Consider the following 8,728-nt stretch of genomic DNA (forward strand, 5'->3'; position numbering starts at 1 on the left):
CCTCTTGGAGGAGGTCGCCGTTAACCCCCACCATAGAGCCACCAGAACTTACACAGGACTGAGGAAACAGACTCTTGGAGGGCACAAACAGAATCTTGTGTGCGCCAGGACCCAAGAGAAAGGAGCAGTGACCCCACAAGAGACTGACCCAGACTTGCCTGTGAGCGTCTGGAAGTCTCCAGTGGAGGCAAGGTTGATGGTGGTCTGCCGCAGGGTCAGGGGCGCTGAGTATAGCAGTGCTTGCATGGGATCTTTTGGAGGAAGTTGCCATTATCTTCATTACCTCCACCATTGTTTGGCCTCAGGTCAAACAACAGGGAGGGAATACAATCCTGCCCATCAACAGAAAATTGGATTGAAGATTTACAGACTATGGCCCCACCCGTCAGAACAAGACACAGTTTCCCCCTCAGTCAGTCTTTCCCCTCAGGAAGCTTCCATAAGCCTCTTATCCTTCTCCATCAGAGGGCAGACAGAATGAAACCCACAGTCACAGTAAACTAAACAAACAGATCACATGGACCACAGCCTTATCTAACTTAACGAAACTGTGACCCATGCCATGTAGGGCCACCCAAGATGGACAGGTCATGGTGGAGAGTTCTGACAAAACGTGGTCCACTGGAGAAGGGAATGGTAAACCACTTCAGTATTCTTGCCTTGAGACCCCATGAACAGTATGAAAAGGCAAAAAGATAGGACACTGAAAGATGAACTCTGTAGGTTGGTAGGTGTCCAATATGCTACTGGAGATCAGTGGAGAAATAACCCCAGAAAGAACAAAGAGACAGAGCCAAAGCAAAAACAACACCCAGTTGTGGATGTGACTGGTGATGGAAGTAAAGTCCGATGCTGTAAAGAGCAATATTGCATAGGAACCTGGAATGCAAGGTCCATGAATCAAGGCAAATTGGAAGTGGTCAAACAGGAGATGGCAAGAGTGAACATTGACATTTTAGGAATCAGTGAACTAAAATAGACTGGAATGGGCGAATTGAACTCAGATGACCATTATATCTACTACTGTGGGTAAGAATCCCTTAGAAGAAATGGAGTAGCCATTACAGTAAACAAAAGTGTCTGAAATGCAGTACGTGGATGAAATCTCAAAAATGACAGAATGATCTCCGTTCATTTCTAAGGCAAATCATTCAATATCACAGTAATCTAAGTCTATGACCTGACCAGTAATGCTGAAGAAGTTGAAGTTGAACAGTTCTATGAAGACCTACAAGACCTTCTAGAACTAATACCCAAAAAAGATGTCCTTTTCATTATAGGGGACTGGAATGCAAAAGTAGGAAGTCAAGAGATACCTGGAGTAACAGGCAAATTTGGCCTTGAAGTTCAAAACGAAGCAGATCAAAGACTAACAGAGTTTTGCCAAGAGAATGCACTGGTCATAGCGAACACCCTCTTCCAACAACATAAGAGAAGACTCTACACATGGACATCACCAGATGGTCAATACCAAAATCAGATTAATTATATTCTTTGCAGCCAAAGATGGAGAAGCTCTGTATAGTCAGGAAAAACAAGACCAGGAGCTGACTGTGGCTCAAATCATGAACTCCTTATTGCCAAATTCAGACTCAATTGATGAAAATAGGGAAAACCACTAGACCATTCAGGTAAGATCTAAATCAAATCCCTTACCATTATACAATGGAAATGACAAATAGATTTAAGGGATTAGATCTGATAGAGTGCCTGAAGAACTATGGATGGAGGTTCGTGCCATTGTACGGAGGGCAATGATCAAGGTCATCCCCAAGAAAAAGAAATACAAAAAGGCAAAATGACGTCTGAGGAAGCCTTACAGATAGCTGAGAAAAGAAGAGAAACTAAAGGCAAAGGAGAAAAGGAAAGATACAGCCATCTGAATGCAGAGTTCCAAAGAATAGCAAGGAGAGATAAGAAAGCTTCCTCAGTGATCAATGCAAAGAAATATAGGAAAACAATAGAATGGGAAAGAATAGGGATCTCTTCAAGAAAATTAGACATACCAAGGGAACATTTCATGCAAAGATGGACACATTAAAGGACAGAAATGGTATGGACCTGACAGAAGCAGACGATATTAAGAAGAGGTGACAAGTATACACAGAAGAACTATACAAAAAGGATCTTCATGACCCAGATAACCACGATGGTGTGATCACTCACCTAGAGCCAGATATTCTGGAATGAGAAGTCAAATGGGCCTTACAAAGCACTACGATGAACAAAACTAGTGGAGGTGATGGAATTCCAGTTGAGCTATTTCAAATTCCAAAAAATGATGCTGTGAAAGTGCTGCCCTCAATATGCCAGCAAATTTGGAAAACTCAGCAGTGGCCACAGGCCGGGAAAATACCAGTTTTCATTCCAATCCCAAAGAAAGGCAAAGCCAAAAAATGTTCAAACTACCCCACAATTGCACTCATCTCACATGCTAGCAAAGTAATGCTCAAAATTCTCCAAGCCAGGCTCTTCCACAGTATGTGAACCTTGAACATTCAGATGTTTAAGTTGGATTTAGAATAGGCAGAGGATCCAGAGATCAAATTGCCAACATCTGTTGAATCATTGAAAAAGCAACAGAGTTAAAAAAAAAATCTACCTCTGCTTTATTGACTACGCCAAAGCCTTTGACTATGTGGATCACAACAAACTGGGAAATTCTTCAAGAGATGGGAATACCAGACCACCTGACCTGCCTCCTGAGAAATCTGTATGCAGGTCAAGAAGTAACAGAACTGGACATGGAACAATAGATTGGTTCCAAATCGGGAAAGGAGTACGTCAAGGCTATATATTGGCACCCTGCATATTTAACTTATGTGCAGAGTGCATCATGCAAAATGCAGGGCTGGATGAAGCACAAGCTGGAATCAAGGTTTCTGGGAGAAATATCAATAACCTCAGATATGCAGATGACACCACCCTTACAGTAGAAAGCGAAGAAGAACTAAAGAGCCTCTTGATGAAAGTGAAAGAGGAGAGTGAAAACATTGGCTTAAAACTCAACATTCAGAAAACTAAGACCATGGCATCCGGTCCCATTACTTCATGGCAAATAGATGGAGAAACAATGGAAACAGTGAGAGACTTTTATTTGATCTCCAAAATCACTGCAGATGGTGAATGCAGCCATGAAATTAAAAGATGATTGCTCCTTGGAAGAAAAGCTATGGTCAAATAGACAGCATATTAAAAAGCAGAGACATTATTTTGCCAACAAAGGTCCATCTAGTCAAAACTACAGTTTTACCAGTGGACATGTATGGATGTGAGAGTTGGACTATAAAGAAAGCTGAGCTGAAGAATTGATGCTTTTAAACTGTGGTATTGGAGAAAACTCTTGAGAGTCTCTTGGACTGCAAGGAGATCTAACCAGCCCATCCTAAAGGAAATCAGTCCTAAATATTCATTGGAAGGACTGATGCTGAAGCTGAAACTCCAATGCTTTGGCCACCTGGTGCAAAGAACTGACTCATTTGAAAAGACCCTAATGCTGGGAAAGATTGAAGGCGGGAGGAGAAGGGGACAACTGAGGATGAGATAGTTGAACAGCATCACCGACTTGACGGACATGAGTTTGAGTAAGCTCCGGGAATTGGTGATGGACAGGGAAGCCTGGCATGCTGCGGTCCATGGGGTTGCAAAGAGTCAGATACGACTGAGTGACTGAACTGATACATGGGTGCAAGCTGCTATGAAAGTCAGAGGACTCAGTTGGGTGAGGTGTTAGAAAACAGGCCCTGAGTTTATACTGAAGAATGAATGCTTGTGTAGAATAAGACAAGAACAGTCTCAGGAGATCTGGACCCTGTGTGGAGAAATGAAGGACAAATACTGGAGGCTGGCAAATGATTTCCTATAACTAGAGAGTAAGATGGATGGAGAGATAGTAATGGGAGAGGAACCACAGAAAGTTCAGTGGTCCTGATCATGCTAAATAATTAGGGCTTTTTTCCCTCAAAGTCAGTGTTGTTCAAATTGTGGGTCCTGAAATAAATTGTTGGGTTACAGCCTGCATTTGGAGAAGGAAATGGCAACCCACTCCAGTATTTTTGCCTGGGAAATCCCATAGACAGGATCCTGGCAGCCTACGGTCTCTGGGGTCCCAAAGACTCAAACCCAACTGGGTGACTGAGCACTACTACTACTAGCCGGCATTAAAAAAAAAAAAACCCACAAAGTAGAGGGGTGGGGAGGGATAAATTAGAAGGTGGGGATTTACAGACACACACTACTATACTATTCTATATAAAATAGATAATCAACAAGGATCTACTGTATAGTCAGTGACTCTAAGTTGCCCTCCTGGAAATATTACATTTTATAATCAAAGCTGCATACCCACTTGTTAAATAGGATGATTTAAATAACTATGGTTATTTAACTTTTTTTAAAACAAACTCCACCCATGGTTAGTGATAGTAAGATGTTCAGATTCTGTTTATTATCACTTGCTTTTTTATTTCTTTTACTATTTTTTTATTCTTCACTAGGAGTTTTTTTTTTTTTTTTTTTTAATTCAAAATACTGCTGGTTGATTTAACTTGTCCTTACCAATGAAGTTAGTCATTATCAACAAAGGATAGCAAGCAAGCTGTCTCCCGGTGTGCTAAATAGTTGTTTCTGACTCTTTGTGACCCCATGGACTGCAGCCTGCCAGGCTCCTCTGTCCATGGGGATTCTCCAGGCAAGAATACTGGAGTGGGTTGCCATGCCCCTCCTCCAGGGGATCTTCCCAACCCAGGGATCGAACCTGCGTTTCCTGCATCACAGATAGATTCTTTACCACTGAGCCACCAGGGAAGGCCCACTTAGGTGGTATACAGGCACTAAAAGTAGTGATCCAGACTCAAGTTTGGTGCTTAGGGAGGGAGAACACTGAGACATGGAGGAAGAAAATATGCGAACACTTAGGAAATCAAAATAATCTTTGCTAAAGAGGTCAGTGGGCTATTCCTCGGAAGTCAGTGGACACTGGTCAGCAGAGACTTTGAGAAGGGAAGAAGCAGCTGCTTTTCCAGTTCCAGGCAGAGGGCAGATCCATTCCTTTTACCTGAAATTGGACTTTAATTGGCCTCCTTTTATAATTTCCTCAATAGTTAAAACAGAATCATAGTTGTTCACAGGTCATATTGTTTATAAGGCCAAATATACCATATAAAAGCTGGCTTTGTGATTCTATTAAAATTCTGTTGAATAAATAAATGCTTCTGCTTTTTTTTTTTTTTTAATAAACCAAGGCACCATCAGAGGGAGGGTGGGAGATGATAGTACCGGAAAGGCATTCAGTTTCTTCCCCTTTATAGGAGAGGCAATGGAACTATCCTGCACACCAGCCACATAGCAAAGTTCTGTTTCACGTCCAACACTGACTAATTATCAAGTTCCGTTCTCTACTGACTCATCTGGAAGATCCCTGCTCTACATAGGAGCTTCTTTATATTTCTAAAGCTTGTTGTCTGTAAGGAATTTTTTTTGGCCCTCTTGCCTTTTAACTCTGAATCCATGGTGAAATTTCAAGCACTGATATCTTTTCTAATAAAACAATGACCTGGTCAGATGCACCAAGATTTGTCCCAGTGGAGAAAGCTTGCTCAGCCTTGAGATATTTGAAGCAGTGCAGCCCTGACTTCCTCCTCATTCTGCTGAATGGTCTCAGGAGCCCACTCCTCCTTTGGCAGGAAATGGAGAGAAGGTCAGCCAGGAGACCTTCCTGCATCCTGGTCTGTGATTCTCTTTAACTGTGGAATTGCAAAAAAAAAAAAAATCAGGGGGTCTTTTTTTCTGTTCTCACCAAGATATTGAGTGATCATCTAAATATACTAGCTAATAGAACACGACTGGTCGGGGGACTGGCTCTTTTCTGAATTTGTTTTCTCTGCAGGCTGGAACTCTGATAAATTGAGTTCTCTCATTTTTCCAGAGCAACTGGAAACTGACTCTGCCGTGGGTCAGTGATGCCTCACCAGGGCGCTTACTTCCTGTGTGGTCAGCTGATGGCGGAAAGGGAGGTAACCAGGGAGCTGGCAACAGTCCAGTTTTGGAGAGCTGAAGTGTGCCATTTTGGAGAAAAGATAGCAATGAAAATATACGTGGAAGGCAATAAACAAAGGAGAAGTGACGGTTTGGAAGAATTGTCAGTGTATGTACTTTGACTGGAGCTTTGAACTCAGATGATGTATTAAGCCCCTTTTCTCTCTTTTCAAAAAAAGTGTTTTTCGGAAGAACTGTCAACAGATCCTAGTAGGAGAGGACAGTGAAGACAGACCCTGGCGAGCAGGTGAAGCCCTCCGGACCCCTGGTCCATCGTACCTGCCAGCCCATCACACTGGAGAAGATTCTGATGTTGCCGACAGACGGGGAACAGGAAGTTGCCTGTAACACCTGTTAGCCCCGCGCCTGCCGCGTTCTCGCTCTCTTTTTCTCTTTTGACTATTCATCTGACATGGCATGAGAAGGGACCATGCGGTGTGGGAAGAGGAGATAATTACCAGATTTGAGCAGCGACGGGACCATCTCTGTTCTATCAAATGAAGGGCTGCTGCGTGTGATGCCCACCACTGGGCAATGTGGTCCACCGTCCCGGAAAATGCAGATCACCGGAAGTTGAAGCTAAATGCCGGTGAGGACTCAGGACACTCGTGGGGGTTCCAGGACTCGGTGCTTTAGGTGTTACCTTAATGAGCGGTGGAAGTCAGAATAATCAAATCTTTAAGCTGTGTCCAATTTCCTTTAAGAGAGAGAGCCTGAGGCAAAACACCGCGGGTTTCTGGAGGAGGCAGCTAAGCTGGTACCGAGGATCGTTCTCATCGGGAAAGGAGAGCTGACACCGAGCCCGTCACTTGCCCTGCCCAACCAACCCGGGGCTCTGTCATGTGAGGGAGGGGAAACGAGCCCATGATCTTTGAGGAGCTAGCCAAAAACGATTCTTCTTTTGGCCTAAAATATCCTAAAAATGAAGTCAATGTGAGCTGAGGAGAGGATCAGGATTTGAGAAGAGGAACTCCTATAACTGGGTGGTTAATTATCCATATGACTCTGGGACTTGTGTGTTTGTGTGTTTAAGGTTTAGTTATTAGAGTGGTACAAAGAATGTACTTGTGTAAGATTTTTTAACTTCATGGGACATGTACAAATTTACTCTTTTGACGGGGCTTCCTTGGTGGCTCAGCAGTAAAAGAATCTGCCTGCACTACAGGAAACCCGGGTTCGATCCCTGGGTCAGGAAGATCCCCTGGAGAAGGAAATGGCAACCCATTCCAGTATTGTTGCCTGGAGAATCCCATGGAGGAGGAGCCTGGCAGGCTACAGTCCATGGGGTCGCAAAATGTCGGACATGACTGAGCGGCTAACACACACACACACACACTTTTAATGAACACATAAATTGAATATTAGCTCTAGTGCATTTATATGGCTTTTCCAACTTTTACCCCCAAGTAGGGATTTTTCCCTTAAATCAAAATCCATGTGTATATGAAATACTCTCAGATATGAATCACATTCTACTTTTATTTGGAAAAAATGGAAACTTTTTATTGTAAAATAATCAAAGAAACAATATTAAAATGAAAACTGTATTAATACAAAGATTTTTGAATCACATCTTGATGAATTTTTTTTTTTGGATGAATTTTATCTTTTGTAGAATATCCCTCTCTTGGTAAGATTCAGTTTTGTTTTGTTTTTTACCCTGGTTTCTATTTTGTACACTATTATTTGTATTAGGACATTGTGTTTTTTGTGTGTATGTGGGGTATAGAACGCTTCTCTCAGTTGATTTTGAGAGGTAATCTTCTGACCCAGTCTCTAAGAAAAGCTATGTAAAACATGCCCTCAAATGGATTTAAAGGTATCAAATCAAATGAAGGCTTTTTAGAAATAGATTAAAAAATAGGAAACAGCTACATCTCTTCTCTTTGAATTAATTAAATCACAAAGCCCATGTCAGTTTGGTTTGTCAGAGGGTAATGTTTGATTACCCTCTCTTTAAGTTATTTGATTAACAAAAATATCATTTTCCCAATTAGCCAAGATGGAATGTGGAATTAGGAAGCATTTATATGAACTTATAATGATCATTCTCTCAGATGCAGGTTGTTGGCCTGCCCTGGGTAACACTCATATGAAGCTCTTCCGAAGGAGACAGGAATCTTTGGAATGTCTCGACTTAGAATATTGAAGACTTTTTAGTGTTAAGGGCATCCAAGTGAAATTGATTTTCCATTGAAAAATCATCCATTTGTTTTCCCACAACCATGCACTCCTGCATCTTCTTCTTCTTCTTTGTTTTTTGGCTAAGTTGTGTAACATGTGTGGTCTGACCAGGGATGGGATGGTGATCCCTCTATTGGAAGCGTGGAGTCACTGGACCATCAGGAAAGTCCCTGTTTGCATCTCTAGTTCCTCACCATTTATATCCACACCACTGAAGAGCACCTTGGCTCCTAAGGACTTCAACTTCTTGGGTCCCGCCTTCTGTCCCAACGACCATTCTTCCCGTTTGGGAACAATCTTCTGCTACCCACTCTTCCCTCAATATGAAGGTCAAATTTCAAGGTCCACCCTCTACAAAGTACTTCTGTTTACACATGAACTCAGCTTCTGTTTGATTCCATTTCTGCAGAAATTGAATTTGGTCTAATTGCCCCAAGCCTGCTGTAAGTTTCTAGAGAGAATTTGCACTCTTTAACATTCTGTCCTTGTTGCACATGGCACATTTTAA

This window comes from Cervus canadensis, chromosome 10 (assembly GCF_019320065.1).
Source record: "Cervus canadensis isolate Bull #8, Minnesota chromosome 10, ASM1932006v1, whole genome shotgun sequence".
NCBI classification, from domain to species: Eukaryota; Metazoa; Chordata; class Mammalia; order Artiodactyla; family Cervidae; genus Cervus; species Cervus canadensis.